At 35.5% G+C, this 22606-nt stretch overlaps 1 long non-coding RNA gene across 1 annotated transcript; it reads left to right on the top strand.

Moving 5' to 3' along the window:
- The first annotated feature begins 2761 nt into the window (after nucleotides 1-2761).
- Nucleotides 2762-19403, top strand: LOC143649411 (uncharacterized). Its single transcript, XR_013158975.1, has 2 exons — nucleotides 2762-2948; nucleotides 19267-19403. It is a non-coding gene; the product is annotated as an uncharacterized LOC143649411 (long non-coding RNA).
- Nucleotides 19404-22606: the final 3203 nt, after the last annotated feature.

The raw sequence follows: 22606 nt of genomic DNA on the forward strand, positions 1-22606 counted from the left end.
TCAACAATAGATGACCAAAACAATATTTACTCGAATAAATTGTTGGAATGTTTAAATAAATAAATACTTTAATATACACGTCTTTACTAATTTAGTGGCATTTCCTATCTAAGATTCTCTTTTATTCAAGGCACTGTACTGATCATAAAGGCAGCTTTGCTTCCCTCCCAAAAAATGTTCTATTGAAAAAAAAAGTACTATTCAAACAAAAACTATTTATCTTAAATAAAACTATAGATATAGATAATCACATTAACATGGCTTTAAAATAATGATATAACTAGTTTTAAATTAGGTACAAAAATTTGATAATGCTAAATATTCTTTCTGAAGTTTTTCTAAGATTGCTTTTTCAGGTTTCCTGACTAAGAATAAAAGAATTCCTGTTAGTATTAATATTTCTGACAAACTTTTATGAACAAATCTGAGAGAATCATATTATAACTGTGCAATAGGATGTCTAATACAGAAAGTTTCTTTTCCAAAAAGTGTGCATAATGATTGAGGAGGTATTAGAGAATAACCCAGTTAGTATAAAACTGTGCCACCACCCACTAGCTTTTGATCTTGTGTAAGTTAATTCATTTCTGTGTCTCAGTTTTCTCATTTGAAAAGTGTCCTATTATTTTTAAAAATTTTTACTAATAATTTTTTGTTAGAGAAGTTGCAGGTTTAGAGAATTATCATGTATAGACTATATAAAATACAGAGTTTCCCTGCAATAGCACCCCATCATTAACCCTTTTGATTAGTGAAATACATTGTTATAATTCATGAAAGAACATTTTTATAATTTTACTATTAACTATAGTCAATCATTTACAGTAAGATTCATTGTATTGTATGATTTTATGCTTAATTTTTGTTTTTATTCTAGCAATAATATGACCTAAAATTTCCCCTTTTAACCACATCCACATATATAATTCAGTGCTGTTAATTGCATCACAATGTTGTGCTTCCAACGTCACCATCGATTATTACACACGGGACCTGGGATAGCATCTGACCATGCTTTTTGGTGCAGGGACATGATTCAATTCCCAACAGAGTGCAAAAAAAATATGTCTGATTATGAAATAAATACAAATTCATTGTGTAAAAAAATGAAATGCATGTCTGATATAAGTATGAATATAAATAACACTGTATAGAGATATAAATATTGGTATTTTGTAGGATTTTCTTTCAAACTTGTTTAGATAAGTATTCCCTAAATACATTTTCTAACATATTTGTATAGATTTTCTTCCAACATGGTATACAATTACATGAGTTAAACTCAGACTTTTATTAAATTTTAGTAACATCCTGAGAATATTTTGTGAGTGAAGAGAAGCACCATTTATTATATACATTGACTCAAACACACAAGCTAAAGAAAAGATCATAGACTCTTGTGTTAGCCAGGGTTTTTCAGAGAAATAGAACCTACAGGATATAACCTATGGGAAACAGAACCGGTACACATATTGTATATATAGTTATTACAGGAATTGGCTCATGCAACCATGGGGATTAGCAAGTCTGAATTCTGTAAGGCAGGCCTCAAGTTTGGAACTGTCATAAAGGTTTTGATTAATTCTCCATGAGAACTTGGCTGGCTGAACTAGTGATGGAAATTTTTCTAACTGCTTAGAACCTTATCAGTTCTCCTTTCCAGGCCAACATTGGATGAGACTTCTCTCATTGCTGAAGACAATCTCCTTTGTTGATTGTAGATGTAATCAGTCATAGATGCAATCAACTGACTAATGATTTAAATCCACAAATTACCCACACAGTAACAATCAGACCAGTGTTTGCTCGAACAAACAACTGGACAGCATACATAACCTATCAAAATTGACACATGTTCTTATCCGAATTCACAGCACTCGATTTTCAAATTATATTTAAAATGTAAATGGAGGAAATTGAATTATTGAATTTTTGTGAAAATAAAGGATTGACTTGAGGACTGTCTTTCAGGAAGTAATTACTACGGTTTCAAATATTTATAAGCCAATCTTGACTATATAGTCAATTAACATTGGCTATTATTTTCCAAGTATTAGAGAAAGGCACTGGATTTGTTTGATTCTTATTAAATAACACCTGAGTATGAATTCCTTACATAAACACTAAATGTCGGATGTTTGAAGAGGTTAATAATCCTTCAAGAAGCGAACATTAAGTTATGGAAAATCATTAAAGTTTTTTTCTCAGGATCGATTTTGTATATTCTCCTTTCCTTTTATGTTCTATTAATAATTGCTTTTGAATAATAATTTGTTATTCAAAATATATATTAACTCTAAAATTTACTTTGTTAAATGTGCTCTTTATAAGAGAATAAATATTCAAGTTAACTGATAATTTCAAAGAAAATGAAATTCTATTTTTTTTGACTGTTGAGCCCTCTTAGGCTGAGTATGCCTCAAATACCAAAATTAGGATGTTCTGAGCTCTCCTGTTTGAATAACACTGGGTTGGTAGTATTGTTAAGTGTGAGCATCATATGAAACCTTAAGGACTCTGAGAGGGGACTATCTTCAGACATTATTTTTTATAACCATGTTGTGCATGGTAGTCATATCATTAATGGTTTCCTTGTATCCTTTTGCCAAGTGACTTTGAGCTCCAGCCACCAACAGGTATTGTCTTTTTCTGCCACCCCCTGAATTTGAGCAGGACTTTTAACTTCTTTCAGCCAATAGAACAAACGGACATTATGGTGTTCCAGAACTTCAAGAGGTTTGTGGGCTTTTGTTCCCTCTTGGAACATAGTCTCTGTCATGGAAACAAACCCAAGCTATCTCAGTGGAAAACAGGAGACTATTTGCAGCAGAGGCAAGTTGCACCATTATCCCAGCCGTGATCCCAGACATGTGAGAGAGTGTGGCTGACCTGCAGTTGATGACAGATGCTCAAGTGTGTCCAGCTGATATTAGCTGAGACCATCTTAGGTCAGTAGACCCACTCAGCCATATTGAAGACTTGTGCACTATATAAATGTTCATTGCTTTCAGCATTTAAATTACTATTGTTTATTGGGGTGGTTTGTTACACAATTATGCCTAATTGATGCAAGTATTTTGTATAGAATATTCTGTGTGAAACAAAAATGATTGAGTCAACCCATTTTTTTTTAGGTTTGATGTTTTCTTTCTTTTTTTTTTTTGATGATTGTAATTTCTCTTTGGAACTGCTTTCTCATTGTTCTGGGAATATTTTCATGTGATACTAAATAATAATTTTCAGTTATACAAAATTAGGTTTCACAGTATTTTATAGACAACATGACTTGTCTATTTCATCATATGTTTTGTGGCAAAAACAAAATAAATGCCAAACATTTAAGACCTTGTTTGGAAAGAAAGCTGCTAGTTAGTACTAGCTATATAAAGAATCTGGGAGTGAAAATGAATTCAAGGACATAGTGACTAGATAGTATAATGGAGTGACTTCTAAGTTTCTCTGTATCAGTGGTTTCTAATCATTGGTTAATGTGCTTCCCCAAAGCATATTTAACAATGCCTGGACATGTTACTCATTATTACAACTGGGCAGGAGATGCTACCGTCATCTAGTGAATAGAGATGAGGAATGTTATTAAACATCCCACAATGGATAAGACAGCAATGAGACCAGGTAGATGGAAGAGAGTAACAAATGGGAAATGAGTATGTGATAAACTCAGAAATGCAATGAATGCTATGGAGGTTGTGATTTAAGGACTTTGGATTGTATTTGGGTTTAGAGAGGGAGATTTTAAAGGGTCTTGAACAGAGAAATGATGTGATTTGATTGCTGTTTATAAACACCATCATTTGTTCATCTCTATTGAGAATAGATCATCTGCAGGACAGATCACTTAAGAAGCAATTCCAGTTGTCTAGGTGAGAGATGGTGGTGGTTTGGACTAGTATGGAATCAGAAGAATTGGTGGAGAGTGATAAGATACCTTTAGAAGTTAGTATAACAGTGTTTTGGTTTGTTAAAGCTGCTGAAATGCAATATACCAGAAAAGGATTGGCTTTTACAATGGGGAATTATCAACATACAATTTAACAATTTATAGTGGTTAGGTTTGAAAATGTTCAAATTAAGGCATCGAAGGAAAATACCATCTCTAAAGAAATGGGGCTGGCATTCAAGGTTCTTCTGTCAGACAACAAGTCACATGGCTGGTGTTTGCTGGTCCTTCACTCCAGGGTTTTGTTGCTTTCAGCTCCTAGTTCCAGTGGCCTCCTCTTTGGGGATCCTCTCCTAGCATCTCTAGGGCTTTTCTCTCTAAGCTCTCTTTGGGTGCTTCTCTCTTAGATCTCATTTTTTTTCTGCCTTTTATCCTCTTATCAGTACTCCAGTAAAAGATTATGACCCACCTTGAAATGGGTGGGCCACATCTCAATTGAAACAAATGAATCAAAAGGCCCTACCTTCAATCAGTCTGTACTCACAAGAATGGATTAAAAGAAGATGGCTTTTTCTGGGATAAATAACAGTTTCAAACTAGCACAAACATGATTTCCTGTAGCATTAGATATGAGGTCAGAGCATGCGAGGAACTAAGAATGACCTCGAGGCCACAAAAATGAAAGAAAATATAATGTAACACTTTGAAACCCAGTATACTGAATTTGCATCCAACATAATTCAATCAGCAATGGTCTATGTATCAATCTCTTTATAAATCAGACTAAAAAGGATATTTGGTTTGTATTTTCCAGCTCATATTTTTTGTGTCAGCCAAAGCCTGTGATCTATGTAAAGGAAAGTGAGTTCAGATAGAAGCAGAGCAGTATATGTGGATTTAATTTAAACCTGAATTGGAAGATTTTTTTTTTCTATAATTTTCTAGTTAGGGTGGATTAGCAATGATGATAAATTTCTTTCTTTTTTTTTCATGGGCAGGTACCGGGGATCGAACCACGGTCTCTGGTATGGCAGGCAAGAATTCTGCCACTGAGCCATCATCACACTGGCCTCAGTGATAATAAGTTTAATAACAGTAGTGGAGACAATGAACAATATAGGAAGCCCTAAGAAGTAAATTTATAACAGGAATCCAGTAGGTGCACAGGAATTAATTTTTTTAAAAATGTATATTTTTTATTAAAATCAGTTTTTGTAACCTCAGTTTGGATTCCTGAGGAGAGCAGCTTCACTACTGGTTCTGTGCACCCAATGGATGTATTTATTCATAAAACAGCTCACATTCTCCATCTTTGCCTTGGACATTTATTCAAATGTTCCTTAATGTTTTCAAATGGAATTATTTCTATCAATTGATAATATTATTTCTATCTCCCTAGACCTGGTGCTCTTTATGTTCTTTGTGTAATTGAATACCATACCGGAACCATCTAAGGTCTTTTGTGTGACAATAGATGTGTTTGTGTCTGAAGCCCCTGAAGGCATTTAATTTGCACAAAGCACAAGCTATTTCCATGAAAAAAGCAAAGCTTTCATTTACTAGTAGGTCATTTAAATAATGTGTGTGTTTTATTAAATACCATTAACAGGGAAATGTCAGAAATAGAAGAAAAATACATCTCTTTATGGAAGTTGATTATTTTTGAACAAGAGAAAAAGAGTATACCTGCTAATGATAGATTCGTAGTGATGGAACATAAAAGCTCAGTTTCACTGTGCCTTTTTCGTAGGACTTGTGTATAGAATTTAAGCTCATTGCACTATACCCAGGCTGGGGACTTAAATATACCAGCTATAAAACTCTTTGGTTTTAGAAGTCAAGGTGAATGAGAGAACATCAATGTGAAGTGATTTAAAAATAATTTTTATTGTGTTGGACTACATACTCTTGGCCAGAGGTAGAACCTTCCGCACTTCATCATGGGTCTTAAAGAAGTGCAATGTATCCACAGAAGGCTGACTTTGCCATGTCATATGCTCTGTCAGAAGGCTAGCCCTGATACAGCAGGTATTTGTAGGAACCAACAGCAAATCATGTAACCAACATACCTGTTAGAAAATCTAAGTCCTGTGTCTTTTAAAAATGTAGACCAAAATTAAACTGTGAAATTTTATAAAGAGAAAATGCTATTCATTTAGTTGCATGTTTTTAGAACGTCTATGAAGCCTGGTGCTATTGTCATATTTGTTATATCTGATTGATCTGGATGCTAAACCAATGAAAAGAAGAAAATACTTTGTACCAGAACTAAAGTACGGTGCAAAATTAGCATACTTTCTCCAAAATGTAATAGAGAAAACAGCTAATTTTAAGATAAATAAAACACAAATTAACCTTTGAATTAGCTCAAATAGTATCTTAATATTCCTTTGTTTTGCATTTTTATATTTGTAATTTTTCTATATCTAAATCTCTATCAAGAGGCCTATTATTGAATAAATTTTATAACCCAAGACAATTTCACTGAACTAAGGCCTTTTAGCAATTTAGAGATCTTAATGTCTTTATATTTGTTAAATATTCTGCTATGACATGCTATAATTACATTAGTAATGATGTAACTATTGATTATTGAGCATCTCAATGTGCCAGACTATTTGCTATGTTCTTAATAAACTATTTCAACTAATTAATTTGGAAAACAAAAAATTTGCATTATAAAAATGATACCACATAATCACAAACGTTAAATTCATTGCCATAGTGTCAAACGTGTTATGCTTTCAAATCCTTTCTGAAGTCCGTTGAAAGAAGCATGTTATGAAATTGCTAAAAAGGCACTTTTCATAGCAACCATCTTACCTCCAGCAATACGGCTCCTCATTAATAAACATATCAATCACACGGAGTTTACTAGCATTGTCCTGACTACTGAGAGAATATAAATTAAAACATGTTTCATGGAGACTGATGTAGATTGAGAGTATTTTGAAGCAACTACAAAGAAGAAACACGTTTGTATGTATTTAGAAGCCAGAGCGAAGGCTGGGTGTTTACGCCTTCTGACAGAATGTCGTCTTTGTGATAATCATATCCGTCAGCAACAGTATGGAGGACAGAGTTTCTCGTGTTGTTTCCTGCCCTTCTCATGTTTCCACAAATATAAACAGCATTTTATACTCTCAGATTTTGTGAAAAAGGAGTTGCATTGATGCATGCTCATTCTTAAATATTCATAATAATGCAAGCTTCTATTTTCCAAGAACTTTTGAAAAGAGGAAGATAAATTTCTGATTGTCCAGAAAATCTTTCCAGGCATTTTGATGCAATGGTTATTTTAGTCCTTTCTTCAATAATTAAGCAAAAATTTGCTCATGATTAAGTGAAATTCTCAATTCAGATTTGGTTCTATAGAAAATAAAAAGAATGGGAAATTAATTGCTATGATGCAATTTGGAACCTGCTTTCGACAGCATAACCTATCTGCTTCTGTTTTAACTGTCATTGTTTGCAGTCACTGTCTCAGGACTCTTTCCCTAAATACCCTATTTAGCACCACAGCAGCCCATTCCCTACTTGTTTCTATCCCTCTTTCCAACTTTTAGTCTTCTCCTTAACACTTCTAGCCATCTGACATGATATACGTTTACTTATTATGTTTACTGTTTCTTCCCACCCACTAACATTGAAGCTCTGTTTTTTAATTCTGAATCTCCAAGCTATAGACATTGTCTAGCCTATAGTAACTGCTTAATGGATACTTCTAATGGTCTCTTGGCTGTAGGATATCAATCCAATAGTATTTTTGCTCTCACTTTATTTTTATCCCTACTGTGGATAAAAATTCCTCCTCTTGGTATCATCAGAAAACATGGTTCTGTATGGTCAGACCCACCTGGCCCTGCATCAAACAGAGAAACAAGTCTCTTCATCTTGGTGAGAAGATGAGTTTATTGAAGATACATCATCAAAGAACTGGAGGAAAAACTTTCCAAGACCATTTGTAGTGGGAGGGGTGGTTTGGGCTTTCATAACTCCAAACAGACAAAGACATTGCAAAGGTCTAGAAGAAAGAAGAAGTCTTTTAAACTAAGTAAAAGTCACAGAATCAGTTAAAGTTGAGTAACGTTGGTTTGCTTCATTTTGTTTGGTCAGCATATCCTGATATCTGGTCGCCCCTTCTTTCTTTGACAATTCAGGGCTTTGATGTTTTCCTTCAGGAGGGGGAAAGTGCTGATTTTAGTTCATATGAGGTTCCATTCCTGCAAGCACAGCAAAGGAGGATTTCTGCGAACAGAGAATAAGTTTTCTTTTTGTTGAGATTAAACCAACAGCAAATTATTTCAACAAGAGCTTCTTATGCTTAAAATAACTTCAAGGCTGCTTGACTGAAGTGATTATACTACACAGTTTTTTAGCTACTGCAAACTCTATTAAGCATTTTTCAGCTAGAGGATTGTATTGAGTATTTTTTTTTATTTATCCAGCTATCACACTCCCTTATTCAATAAAATTCTTGAATGAATTTATCTACATTTATTGTCATGCATTCCTTTTATCACTTTCACTGTTTAGTCTAATAGCCGGTTTTTTATATCCTGGACTAAAGTAGAGTGCAGAAGTCCTGCTCTTCTCATAGATGTCAAATGTACCTTGCTAATCCCTTAAAAACAAGTCGCTAAATGTTTCTACTCAGAAATTTCTATGTTATTCTATATTTCTCAAAATAAAACCATCACATTTTCCTGACTTATAAGGCTATATGTATTTTGGTCATTCCACTTTCTCCATGGCTACTCTTTTCTAGACTCATTGGCCTCATTTGTAGTTGTTTCAGATAAGCCAAAATTCCCTCCCACTTCAGGGTACTTGCTTCTGCTTTTCTCTCTGCTTGGTGGATTCTTTGCACAGATACTCTGGTGGCTCAGTCTTTCCCCTCATACAGAGCTCTGCTTAACTTTCATCATTTCAAAAGATTGTCCCTTAACCCCTAAGAAAACATAACATCTTCCTCCCTTTGGCATGCTCTACCTCTTTTATCTCTTTATTGTACTTTAGTATTTGTTTCAGTTTGCTAATGCTACCTAAATGCAATATACCGGAAATGGATTGACTTTTATAAAGGGAATCTGTTAAGTTACAAGTTATAATTCTAAGGCTATGAAAATGTCCAAATTAAGGCATCGATAAGATGATATCTTCATTCAAGAAAGGCCGATGGTGTCCAGGGTTTCTGTCACCCAGGAAGGCACATTGTAAAGTCTACTGTCCTTCTCTCCCAGCTTCTGATTTCAAATCATTTTCCAGCTTCTGGCATCTCCTGGGGCATTTTCTTCTGCATCATCAAACATGTGTTTGTGATTTCATCTCTCTGCTCTCTAAGCATTTATACTTTCTCCAAATTGTCTCCTTTGTAAAGGACTCCAATAAGCACATTAAAACCCACCTTGAATGGGTGGGGCCACATCTCCATTGAAACAGCCTAATCAAAGAGTCCCACCCACAATTGGGTGGGTCATCCAGCCATGGAAACAACTTAATCAAAAGGTCCCACCCACAATAGGTCTGCATCCACAAGATTAGATTAGAAGAACATGGTTTTTCTGGGGTCCACTATAGTTTCAAACCAGCACAGTATTCTTTACCATTTGGTTTCCTCACTGTCTGCATTATTCTCTAGAATATAAGATCCATGAAAGCAAAAATTTTCTCTGTTTCCCTGACTCCTTTCTTCTCTTTCTCTTTCTCTCTCTCTCCACTCACTTCCCCACCCAGTGCCTCCAGCTCTCTCTACCTCTCTAGCTCTCCTTTTTATCAATACTCTTTTTCTGAGGCCTAGAACATAATGTTTTCCATAATGGACATGCAAGGATTATTTATTGAATGAACAGGTGGCTACAAAACAACATGGTCAAGTGGACCACGGTGGCTCAGCAGGCAGAGTTCTTGCCTGCCATGCCAGAGACCCAGGTTCGATTCCCAGTGCCTGCCCAAGCAAAAAAAAAAATATATATATATATGTACACACACACATATACATATTTCTGTTCAATTTCTTTAAACAAATCAGATAAACAAAAATTATAACATATAGATGTATAAACGCAACAGTTTATATTCTCAGAGATTTGGCAATCTCCCTCCTGTTCTTCATTAGTCTTTTTGAAGACTGTATTGTTGTTTTTGTTTTTCTTACCTTATATTCTCCTCTTATTCTGGGCTTCCCGTTCATCACACCCTGCTGATTTTGCTTATACCCCTCTAAGGTGATATTTTTCAGTCTTCTTTGCAGACTCCTTCTCTACTACATGAACAGTGAGCATAATTCCTTTCAGCACCCTCTTCTCGTCAATATCCTACTGTATATTATAACCCATAAAACAATATATCTAGCCCAGAGCTCTCTCTAATCCAGACTTTTATAGTCAATGAATATTTCAACACGAGTATTCCATAACAAGAACAAAAACAGCATCTCTGATATACTCCAGCGAACAAAATATTAAAAAACAGAATCCATTTAAGTGAGAAAATCAGAAGCCACCACTTTTAATTTTACCTCTTAAGTTGTATCACATCTGTCTTTTGGTCTCCCATACTCTTCTTCTTAACAAAGCATGTTTTTAATGAATTACTGCAGAACCTCACATCTTGCTTTACCAAATCCCCTCATTCTCTCTACAAATTGTTTGCCCCCTGCAACTAAAGCTGCTTTAACTTTCTTATAATAAGGGCCAAACTATTAATTTAATATGGCCTTCCGTGCCTTCCATTGCCTGGGCCCCAACCAGTTATGGAGTTCCTGCTAGTCACTCAAAGCAAAGGAAATCAATAAATCACAGGAACCAAAATGACCTTGAAAATGTCTTTATATTTCAAAAAAAAAAAAAAAAAATCAGAATAGTCTCCTAGAGTTCGCTAAAATATTTTCTCTATTTATTTATGTAGTCAAAGTCGTAATTAATTATGTTTAAGATAGAAAAATGCTATATTTCCAAAGCTTAGATTCTTTAAAAATAATAATCAAAACCTATATCTCTACTTTTACTCTTTCTTTTTTTCTCTGTCTGTCCACATTCATACATGCAATATTTCCAAGACCTAGGCACCTTTTGTTCTCTTTGTTGGAATCTGTTCTCCTTTTCACCCTTTTCTGTGTTAATTAGCTAGTAAGTGTCCTTAGTCACTAGCCTTCTCTTTGAGTCACTTCTTTAGCTCAAACTTTTCTGGCCCCCAAAGATTCACTCATTCTGAAATATTCTCATGGCACACAGCATGTGCCCAAGTCTGTAACTACACACATTATTTTTTCCTTACGATTTGATAAATCTCAATTTCTCCAAGTGGACTATAAGTCCCACGAAAGAATGTCACATAGATTTTGTTCTATATTTGCTCTACAAATAGATCACTGGAAAAAAGATAATCAGTGTGATATAACTTCCCCAATTGTAGATTATTTTAAATTCTTAATGTTTATTGACTGGACTAAGCCTTATTTGTCCCAGGTCAATATATCAGAGCAGTGTGCGGGACGGAATTGTGCCCCCCAGTTTGGACATGTTCTTGTGTTTGGTCTGCATCCTGGCCAGGGTGGACGCATTGTAAATAAGAGTTCTTCAAGATTTACTTCAGTTACTGTGTGGCTCAACTGAATTAGGTTGGGCTTTAATCTGAATTACTAGAGTCCTTTATAAGCAGAGTGAAAGTTAAATGGAGAGAGAAGCTTCTGGGAGCAGCAAGAAGCTGGAATCAACCCGAACCCAAAGGAGAAAGGAGAAGACTTTGCACGCTGCCATGTAATGGAAATGCCGAGAACCCCAAACACCGCCAGCCAGCCGCAAGATACTAATGCCAGCAGGAAGCAAGTCTTCTAGCCCAGTCTGACACCATGAGCCAATACATTCTTGTCATTGAAGCAATCCATTGAATGGTATTTGTTTTAGCAGCCAGGAAATTAAAACACAGGTAATGCTGTCTCTCTTTGAACACAGCTGAATTCTCTAGACATAATGTATTTCTGCTTCGCCCCCTGAAATATTGATTCTATTGTCTTCTTTTTTCCCCAATAATGTAGACATTTATTTAGTCATTTATGTTTATTTAAATGTCAGATTTTATTATTCTCTATGTTTGCCCATAAGATACTGCCAAAGATAACTCAGGATCACATTTTCAAAAGGAATGATAAGAGCAAAAATCATGAGAACCATAATTTGCTGGCACGTTACTAGACTCTCAAAGCTTCACCGTTTCTATTGCAAAACACAGTGGGCTGTAAGGTTAGCTTTCTGTCTTATGAGTAAAAATAAATCTTTGGATGGTTCAGGGTACAATGCTTGCCTTCCATGCGGGAGACCCGGGTTTGATTCCTAGACCAGGGAACCCCCACAAAAATAAATAAATAAAAATAAATAAGTATTTATTTAAACAAACTAAAACAGTTTAAATTTAAAAGTACAGGGAAAACATATATATTTGGATCTTTGAATATCTAATATTTTATTTTATTATACCATTGTATAATCATCTAATGAAATATATTAGATAATATAAAAATAAAATAAACAATAGGACAATATTTTGAATAGGCTCATAAATGTTGGCAGTTTTTATGTAGATTAGCCGCATGGCTTAAAATGCTCTTAACATGTTTTTTAAAACAAATGTGATAATACAGGATATTCAATTATATTTTGTTCCTATCATTGCTAAAATATTTAGTTGCATATAAATATACTACCGTAAAACTTAAAATGTGCAGTCAGGGTATGAGGATTAATTGGTAAAAATGTCTCTTCATAAGAATCAGCTATAAGAAAGTTATTTGGGAAACGGGTGCAGTTTAATAGTTTAGTAGGAAACCAACAAGACCTTAGAGGCATTTGTCTAATCACCTAGTCCACCCCCATCATCTTACAAATTAAAACGGGAAAACTTTGGGAGCTAGGAGGTCACATAGCTTCTCAGTCAGTGGTCTGTAATACTACGGAGAAGATGGATAGTTGTGGGAGAGCTGTAATGAGAGCTGCTACTCCTTGACCCACCATTCTTTGTGACTAAAATGCAATAAAGCAGAGACACTGAAAACCAGCCAGAATTGATGTCTGCCTGCCTTTATCTAAGTGTGATGTTTGTTCCTACTGAAATGAAAAATAATAAAAATGGCACAATTTTTTTTAAAACCTGCATTTATTGTGTTTACTAATAAAATGTCAGTTACATTTAGACTTTGGAAGAAAAGAAAAATAAACCTTGTAATTTACAAGCTTACAGAGCTGTTATATATGCTAGTAAGCAGTTTCTTTATGTAAAAGAATTAGTTACTAATGTTTATTTTTTACTTTTTTTTTTTTAACAAATCAAAGACCCAGAAATGCTGGGAAAAATACTATAGCTATGGCCTTGTGATATGAGCAACACTTAGACTATTATCCCAATTTTTCTGAAATGAAATGAGGCTTACAAAATTAATTGACTTCCCAAAGGTCACAGTATTTTCAAGTAGCATAAATAATAGGAAAATTCAGAGTATTTTAAGAGATTAGTGTGCAGTATGTCATTATTAAAATATAAGAGAAATTCTACAAAAATTGTCGGGTTAGAAATGTGTTAGGCAGCCTCTAAAATGGCTTCCAATACCACCGCCCCTTGGTAGTCACACCAAGCACAATCCCCTCCCCTTGAGTGAGAGATGGAAGTATTGATTCTCTTATAGATGGCAACAATACAGCAACATATTGGATGTCATTTCAGAGCTTAATTTATAAAATGACCATGTTATCACCTTAGTCTTTTGCTCATTGACTCCTGGGAAGGCAAGCTGTTATGCCGTGAGCTGCCGTGTGGAAAGGGTAACATGGCAAAGAATTGAAGAAAGTTCTGGACAATTGACAATGATGAACTGAACAGTTCTAGTACTGGTTGGGCCTTGACTGAATCCTGTCATCAGCCACATGAATGAACTTGACATCTGATCTTCCCCCAGTGAAGCAGCAGCTTGGGCTGGCTTATCTACAGCTTGACTGAAACCTGAGCCACTCTGAGCCAGAGATGCCCTGCTAATCCCTTTCCTCATTCATGACCCATAGAACAATGAGAAGCTAAATATCTGTTCTTTCAAGCCACAAAGTTTTGAGATAATTCCCTATGTAGCAGCAGATAGCTCATACAAAAATTAATTTGATTCCATGTAAATTCCTTGAAATTATATTTAAGTACTTATAAGCTACAAAATGTATTATATTATTGTCCAAGGAAATACGTCTATTTGCATTTTAATGGTTACCATAAAGGAGATATTGCTATTATATTTGTAAATAAGACAAAGGATTGCCAATTGCATATACCTCCTCGGTAATATCACAGAGTCTGTAAGGGAGAGTAAGAGAAAACTTCCATCTTCTAGCATTCAGAAAACATGATTCTTTTTCTCACTAATAGGGATTCTCTTCATAGCCTAATGTTATGCATTATTAACATAACAAGGCATCTGACTTGTTATTTTCTCTCACACCAAGGGTGAGAAAAAGAAGGAAAGCAAGGATAAGGGGGAAAAAATCCTCAGGCTGCCACAAGTGAACAATTGCCCATGGGACTTGATTACCAAATATACAATAGACAAGAAGATCAGAGAAGCCTATTGATTAAAGAGATCTGAATGGCTGAGCTAGATGCAAAGCAAGGACTCTAAGGCCAGACACCTTGGAGATAAGCAAATCTTGAAGCTGCAGCTGCACTGGGGATAAGAGCCAATTTTCATGGGTCTAGTGTCTAGCATAAGGTAGTGTCTCAACTGTAAATATTTCACTGGTGGTGATCATTGAAAAGATCCCAGTGGAGGGAAATGCCCATGTGGTTAGTGATGAATCAGACAGTTAAAAAATATGGAGAGAAATAGTGCTTACTAGGACAGTAAAGTTTCTTGATTAATAATAGGCAACATTAATGCTCTGCAGAGAGATAATAAGAAAAGGACTTTTAACAAAGAAATAATAGCTAAGAGTAAGAGACAGAAGGAATCTTTGATAGCTTTGATGGTTTACAAAGAGGCATTGGTCTTTTGTGACAGAAGAAGGGCTACTCTGAGTCCAGACTCAGGATCTCATAGTTATAATTGCATATCTCCAGAGACTCTAGCCAAAGGAGTCTACTATGCTAGCGCTGGTACCCTGGTGGGATAAACCTAAGACCCTAAAAACTAGAGTACATATATTGAACATATTACGCAAAGCAAGCAGACCTACCACAGGATTGTGTTGGAAATGGAAGCTCAGAGAACAAACTATCCACAAAGGCCATTAGATAGGCTGGTGAGGGGCATACCAGTATCACAAAGGATTTTAGTGGTGGCTCTCTTCTACAGGCTAAGGACAAAGACAGGAGAAATGGTCACAGAGCTGGCCATGTATATATCAGTGGAGACATAGGGTCCTAAAGTAATAGAGGCCACATTGTGTTACTGAATCTCCAGCAGTCAGGAGGCCACAACTACTTTAACAGCATACAAGGTTACAGGGGGCAGTTAAAGGGTCCCAATCTGCAGGAAATTGCAGAGATGTTGATTATCTTTAGAAGCAAAACAATATAGTCTCCAAAGATACTATTAAACATCTAAGGGCAATAATAAGAAAATTATTATTAGGAGGCTGAGGGTGGTCACACCCCCCAAAATTCATGATCTCTGGCTTAACTCAGATCTTAGTGAATTTTTAGCTTCAGTATCTATTGACTGAAAAGATTGTGCAGTCCTTAGTAGGAAGGGCCCTGCAACACTGCAGCAGGAATATACTTCAATGAAAAAAATATTAATATAGTTTAAGCATCAAAATCCCTTTCTTTAGAGGGGCATACAACCATTTACTCAGGTGACTAAACATTAGGGAAAACAGAATATCTAGAAATTTTGAGTTGAGTTGGTACTAAAGTGCTATTGGTATTCAGTTGGCATTACTACCCAAAAACCCAACGTATTTCTATTACTCCAAAAGTGCATATTTATGGGTAACAAGTAATAAATGAAGTTCTGGCTAAAACCTAGCTCACAGAGGATTCATCAGGGCTGTAGTCCGACCCAGTGGTCATTTCTCCATTCCCCAAATGTATAATAGGAATTTACATACTTGGCAGTTGGATAATGTCCATACTGAGTCCTTGTCCTGTGGGGTATAGACCATCACAATGGGAAAGGCCAAGTAGAAAGCTCTGAAACTTCTCCAATACCAGTGAACATACTAAATCAGGAACAGCATTGCATCCTCAAAGGGAAGGTATGGATTATTGCCACCAGCAAAGACTTAAGGAATGCACAGGTGGTGGCCCCTTTCATGTTCCTACCATGTGCTCCTACCACTGAGGCCTCTACAGAAATCAGAGGTCTTAAACAATTACTATGGAATATCACAGGCTCTCTTGAATTTAGCTAGTCTGACAAGTGAGCTATCATTGTTAGAGAAGATTAAAAAACATCAGATAGATGGTATATAGCTGTTGATTTGTGAATACATTCCTTTTTAATTTCAATTAGATCTGAAAGATCTTTCATCTTCATGGGATAAAAATGATTCATTTACAGGTATGCCTTGAGGTCATGCTAACACTTCCATCTCCTGTCATGATATAGTCTGAGAAAAAATATTGGTTGCCTGGGCATCTTACTGAGTCTCACACTTATCCTTTACATACTAATTGATGGTATCAAACTGATCAGACAGAACAAATAAGTAGGTAGAATGCTAGAAACCTTGGTAACACATATGTGTCCCCAGAGGGACACAACTAAAGATTTTAGGGTCCAATGTTCAGAGGCATGCCAGGCTATTTCCTGAAAAGTACAAGACAAAATGTTGTTTATTTCTTGTCCTATTATAAAAAAAGAAGTGTAGCATATGTTATGCTTCCTGGATCATGGCTAGGAATAATGTGCTGGCCCATATCCTAGATCATATGGAAAGCTTCAAGAACTGAATGGTGCCTAGCTCAGAAAATGCTTCTCTAATGGGTCTAGGCTGCAGTCAAAGCAGCCATACCATTTAAAACATAAGATCTAGTCAATTCTATGGCATTGGACGTATCAGTTGAAAGAAAAGGTGCAGAGTATGGCATGGCATGGTAGGAGAATACCAACACAGGTGCCAAATAACCTCATCTGAGAATTATGTGCTTTTTGATAGACAGCTACTGTCATATTATCTAGATTTGTAGAAGCAGACGGTTTGATTGTGGAGCACCACATAACCAGATATGCAGAATTGCCAATTATAAACTGGTTCTGTTGGACTCACCAAGTCATAAAGTAGATGGGCACAGAAGCAATCTATTATAAGATAAATATGGTGCACTGGGAAAGAGCATGGGCAGGAACAGAGGGCATGAGTAAGCTGTCTCCCATGTTTCCAACTGCAGTTGCACTAATGCATTATAAAGAAATTCTTAATTACTTTCAACAGGCTGTTAGTTGATCTGGACTGAAGATGTTTTTGGTAAAGGCTCAAAAGGAAGTGAATAACTTCATATTGGAAACTGGAGTAAAGAATCCAATTCTTAACATGTAATGGTAGAAAGCTTGGCTTAATTGTGTCCTACAGTTTATGTATAGTAGAACATGGAAGAGATTAACTTGGTGATCTAGCCAAGGAGACGTCCAAGCAAAGGGTTAAAGGTGTCCCTTGTTCCCTTCTTGCTTATAGTGAAATATGAGAAGAGGGACATAAATTAAGGAAAGAATTGTTGAACCAAAGGATCAAGGACTTAATGATTTTGAAAATTCCAACTAGCAAAAGATACTAAACTTTAGAAATGGCTTCCAAGCACAATTAAGAAAAAGTGGAATAGAAATAAACCCTGGAAAAGAGTAAAAAATAGAGGATGTGACTATACAACTTTTTTTAAAAATGTAAAAAAGATTGAAGGTCAGTTTATATAATCACACAGAGGACTCTTTTAAGATAGTAAAAGTGTACCCCTAAGGAATCTTTCAATTTAACACTGAGGCCCACGGGTAAAGTAACTGTGTAGTCCCTCAACCTTTTCCAGCAGGAACTCAAGTTAGAGAGGGATTTGTTTCCAAAGAGATTTGTAGATGTAGTTGTGTCTAATGGCATGAACCCCAGTGAAATCCACAGAAGACCCATACAATTGGGGGAAACATTACTTCAAAGGAAGAAAAAAAAACAATACTTCCAAACAAAGAAAATCCTGCATGACTGAACTGAAAGGGACAAAGCAAGTACAAAATGAAAAGACAATGTTGGACTCCCAAAATTCTACTGTCAGTAAAAAGGCTAAAACCACTCTGCTACAATTGCTACCTTGGAAGAAAAAGGTAGGGTAATTCAGAGGATGGGACCAAGAACCAAGAGAGTTGAGCCAAGAGCCACAGACAATTATTCCCAGGCCTTGGAAACCCTAATCAAGGAACATCTGACTTTTGCCCAGCAGGATTACAGAATTGCTATGGAGTCCCATGACTCTTTCATGTCTCCCATTTTGAAGAGTAATATCTATAGCAGTCATCCTATGCTCATCCCATCATTGCATTTTGGGTATGTGGAGAGAAGATAACTTGTCACTCCAGTTTTACTAGATCTACAGAACAGATCAAAAGGAACTACAGCCAAAGAGTTTTATCCATATTGGGATTAATTTAAGTGATAAGGTTCTGGACTTAAGCAGATGCTGCAATGGAGTGAGACTCTTAAGGACACTGGGAGAAGGTGAATGTATTTTGCATATGGAAAAGACATAAACAGAGACCAGAGAGAAGACAGCCTCTTTAAGATGGCTCCAATTATCCTACTTCCTAATATTCTTCCTTTGTAATCCCTTCTCCTTCATGTGGGAAGAACCTGTGCATCTAACCAATAGAATAAAGGTAATTTCTGCAATTACACAGCATAAGACTGTAATGTATATTGCTAGTAGACCCCTTTCCAGCCATATCTGATGAATCAAGCTGCTATGTTGGGAGCTGCCCTATGAAGACACTTAAATGGCATGGAACTGAGGGTGGCCTCCAACCAACAGTGAGCAAGAAAATGAAACTTTCAGTCATTTAACCTACCAGAAACTGAATTCCATTAACAACCACCTGAAACTTTGAAATAGAGCCTTCTGCAGCTGAGCCTTGAAATGAGAATGCACCTCTGACTAACACCTTGTTTGTAGCCTTGTGAGACCCTGAAGCAGAGAACCTAACTAAATCTAGACTCCTAACCAACAAAACAATGCATGTATTTTTTTGAGCTAAGTTTATAGTAATAGTGTTACACAGCAGTAGCTACTACTAAAATAGGCATAAATATATTTTTTCTAATCTATGTATCATATAAAATGTTACACATTAAATGACAAGTATTAAAGTTTTGGTACAAAAACTATATTTTTTTTATTTTGTGTTTTCTTGACAGGTTCACAAGATAACAGACTTCTTCTTTGTCTGAAGTAAAATCAGGAGATAGAAGTGAAACTCCTATGTTGGACATACAGAGTTTATCCTTTTGATAACTATTTGTTTTAATAAAACCCAGATAATCCTTGAGGAGAACTTGAGTGTATGTCTTCATCAGTACTTTGTCAAACAAATTAATATGCATCTCAAGAAAAACTTAACTAAACTGTAACCAGTCACCCCAAAGCAGGTTTGTTCTTTCTACTCAAGTGGGAAAGTCTGGGTTTCCCATGGAATAAAGGTGAGCTGGACCCATTCCTAGGTAAGGATGACTCACAACCAGCCTTCCCTACACTTGTGGTAGCTGTTCTTGCTTGCAATATTTCCTCACTGATCCTATATTTGGGCTTTAGATCCATTCCTTGCCATTTACCTGCGGATTCCATCCTAGCAGCAGATACCTGGGGCCCCAGAAAATATGGGCTTACTTCCTGCTTTTTTGTAAGTACAATGTTTCTGAGGAAAAAGATAAAAGCAGTTCTTTGTGATGTTGCATATATTGTGCTTGATTTTTTTTAACTTTTTTTATTGTATAATATAACATATATACAAATCAAAGAAAGCAAAAAAATAAATAGTAGTTTTCAAACCACTTTTCAACAACTAGTTGTAGAACACAGCCCGGAGTTCGTCATGGCCTACATACCATCATCTCAGATTTTTCCTTCTGGCTGCTCCAGAGCATTAGAGATTAGAAGGAATAAATATATATTTTTTATCATCACAATAGACTTTTTTTTTCTTTTTTGTGAAAAGTAGCATATATATATACAAAAACGTATTGTGCTTGATTTTTACCAAGCAAAGAAGGTGCTCAGTGGGAAATTCACTTGAAACTGATCTGAACCATCATGGTCACTAACTAAGGTTAAGTGGAAGAACATAGCAGTGGAAAGAATGAAGAATCAGCTTCTGAAAAAGTACAACAGTAATAGATAAAAAATGTATATCATCTAGAAAGGAAAGATGAATAAAAATCTCATGAAGTACCATTATTTCATTAGTGCCTGTCATCTACTCCTGTGATATTTTATTCCACTGATATTGAATTATCAAATATTTAATGTTTCTATTTTATATATCTTATCACAGAAAATTTCATCTACAGTTGGTGCCCTCTCCCATTATACTGAATATAAAGCACACAGTTGTTCTAGCAACTGAGGTTATACCAAAAAAAATCTAAATAATAGTGCAGAAATCATGTTGTTAACAAAGGTTTTATTTCCTGCTCATTGCTTTTCATTTTCTTTAAAGGAATAGCTGTTCATTACTGCCATTTTACGCATTTTCCTTCTTTTTTATCTTACTCATTGGCTTTTTGTCCACTTTATATTGTCAATGAGGTCACTAACCCTCTCCCCATGTGGTTGATTTTGCATCATATAAAACACTACAAAAAGTCAAAAAGAAAACCTGTAACCAAAAAGCAACTGAGAAAAACCTATTGAGTGCTAAGGTCTCAAATCATGTGCTACCTAATACATTTATAAATGACCTAGACAAAGAGTTTCCAGGTTCAACTAAAAAGAAAGAAAGGAAAAGGCAGAAAAGATTGTAAAGGGTATCATAAGGAATAAAAGAGAAATATTGCTTAAAAGTTATCATTCGCATTCCAAGCTATCATACTTATAAAAACCTGTGTGCAAATTGAATAAAAAAAATCAATTCCTTAGAGAAGAATCCTCATCAAATTGTTTCCAGTCCCATTATTATTATTATTATTATTACCATTAATATTATTATTAATACCTATAAATTATTATAGGTATTAATTATTATTACCTATAAATGTCTATTTATTCATATATATTCCATTTATAATTTAATACATAAGGCTGAACTGTAATGGATATTAATGAATGCCTACTGGTATCAAACATATGTTCATGAGAATTTATTTGTCAATGAAGTCACAATATTAACTTCTACAGTGGATGGACATTAATCTGAGAATGGCAGCTTTTGTGGAGGAAAAAGAGATCTCACAGATACCACAGTTTAAAAAACATCATTTTATAGAGAAAAACACTGGAGCCCCCAAAATTTCAGGGACTTGCATTGGATAGAGAACCCTGATCACCTAAATCCCAGTTCACTGCAACTTCCTGGCGGAATATCTTCTACTCAAAGGCAGAATAAGCAGTCTCTGTATGTCCTGTCAAACAGAGGCACTAAGATTGTCACCATCTTACCTACACAGAGATTGTTGCTATAGTACTTGCAATAGGTGTATATTCAAATACACATGACAGTTATCATTTCTGTTTGTTCTAGATATGTGAGCGCTCTCCTTTCATTTAGTGTTTTCCCACATTATGACTCTATGGTGCCAAGTTATGTTCCTCTCTTACAGTGAAGATGTAGGTTTAGGTTTCTCTATCCATACTTAGTCATTTAAGACCTGAATGTTGAAATGAGCCATGTGAATCTACTGTCTATTAAGTACATTGTTGGAAGCATCCATTTTTCATGGGTGGAGGCTGCATGACATCTGTTATAAAATGCCAAGTGCTATTTATTGCAGTGACAAAGAAGATCATGCTTCCCTAAAGGAAACTCTGGAGTGTGATTGGGTATTGTTCTTAGTTCTCTGCTGCTAAGGCCTTCCCAGTTATCCATGAAATATACAATATCACTTATCAAATATCTTATCTGCCTTTTTGATGTTCTTGACTAAGATCCAAAAACCATACATTGAGTGCAATATTTTTTCAATTTCATAGTAACAGACACCAGGGAGAATAAAAGATGTAAACATTATTCATGGCACCTGGGAGCATACTCTGCTAAACAAATAAGATTCATAAATTACTAGCAATTAGGTAGATCATGTTAAGCGATGTAATAATTAAGGAAAGCAAAAAAAAATGCTTTAGGAGTTTAAAAAAGGGAGGGCATATTAATAATAGCAATGGTTCTTAAAATGTATTGTAGCATTACAGCTTTCTGAAATGCTCACTTGGAGGACAGACTCCTGGACTCCACCATCACAGAACATAATACTCATATCTGTTTTGGGGCTCAAGAATTTGCATTTCTATTAAGATTCCTGGTGATTTTGATGAAGCTGGTGCCCTAATTATATCTATTGATAAACAATAGACAATTGAAATAATTTTAGAAAGAACATAGTCTTTAAAATCATGCTTCTCAATTTTTAGAGTTTTATTTGATTATTGTGTTATATTTATAACTATAAAATTAGTTATAAAAGTAGACAGCCTGGACTTACCTCACTACCCATCCATATGGCATCGTCCTCAGTTCCCGTCATAACTTAAAGGGAAACTTAAACC

Source organism: Tamandua tetradactyla, chromosome 11 (assembly GCF_023851605.1).
Source record: "Tamandua tetradactyla isolate mTamTet1 chromosome 11, mTamTet1.pri, whole genome shotgun sequence".
In the NCBI taxonomy this organism is placed as follows: Eukaryota; Metazoa; Chordata; class Mammalia; order Pilosa; family Myrmecophagidae; genus Tamandua; species Tamandua tetradactyla.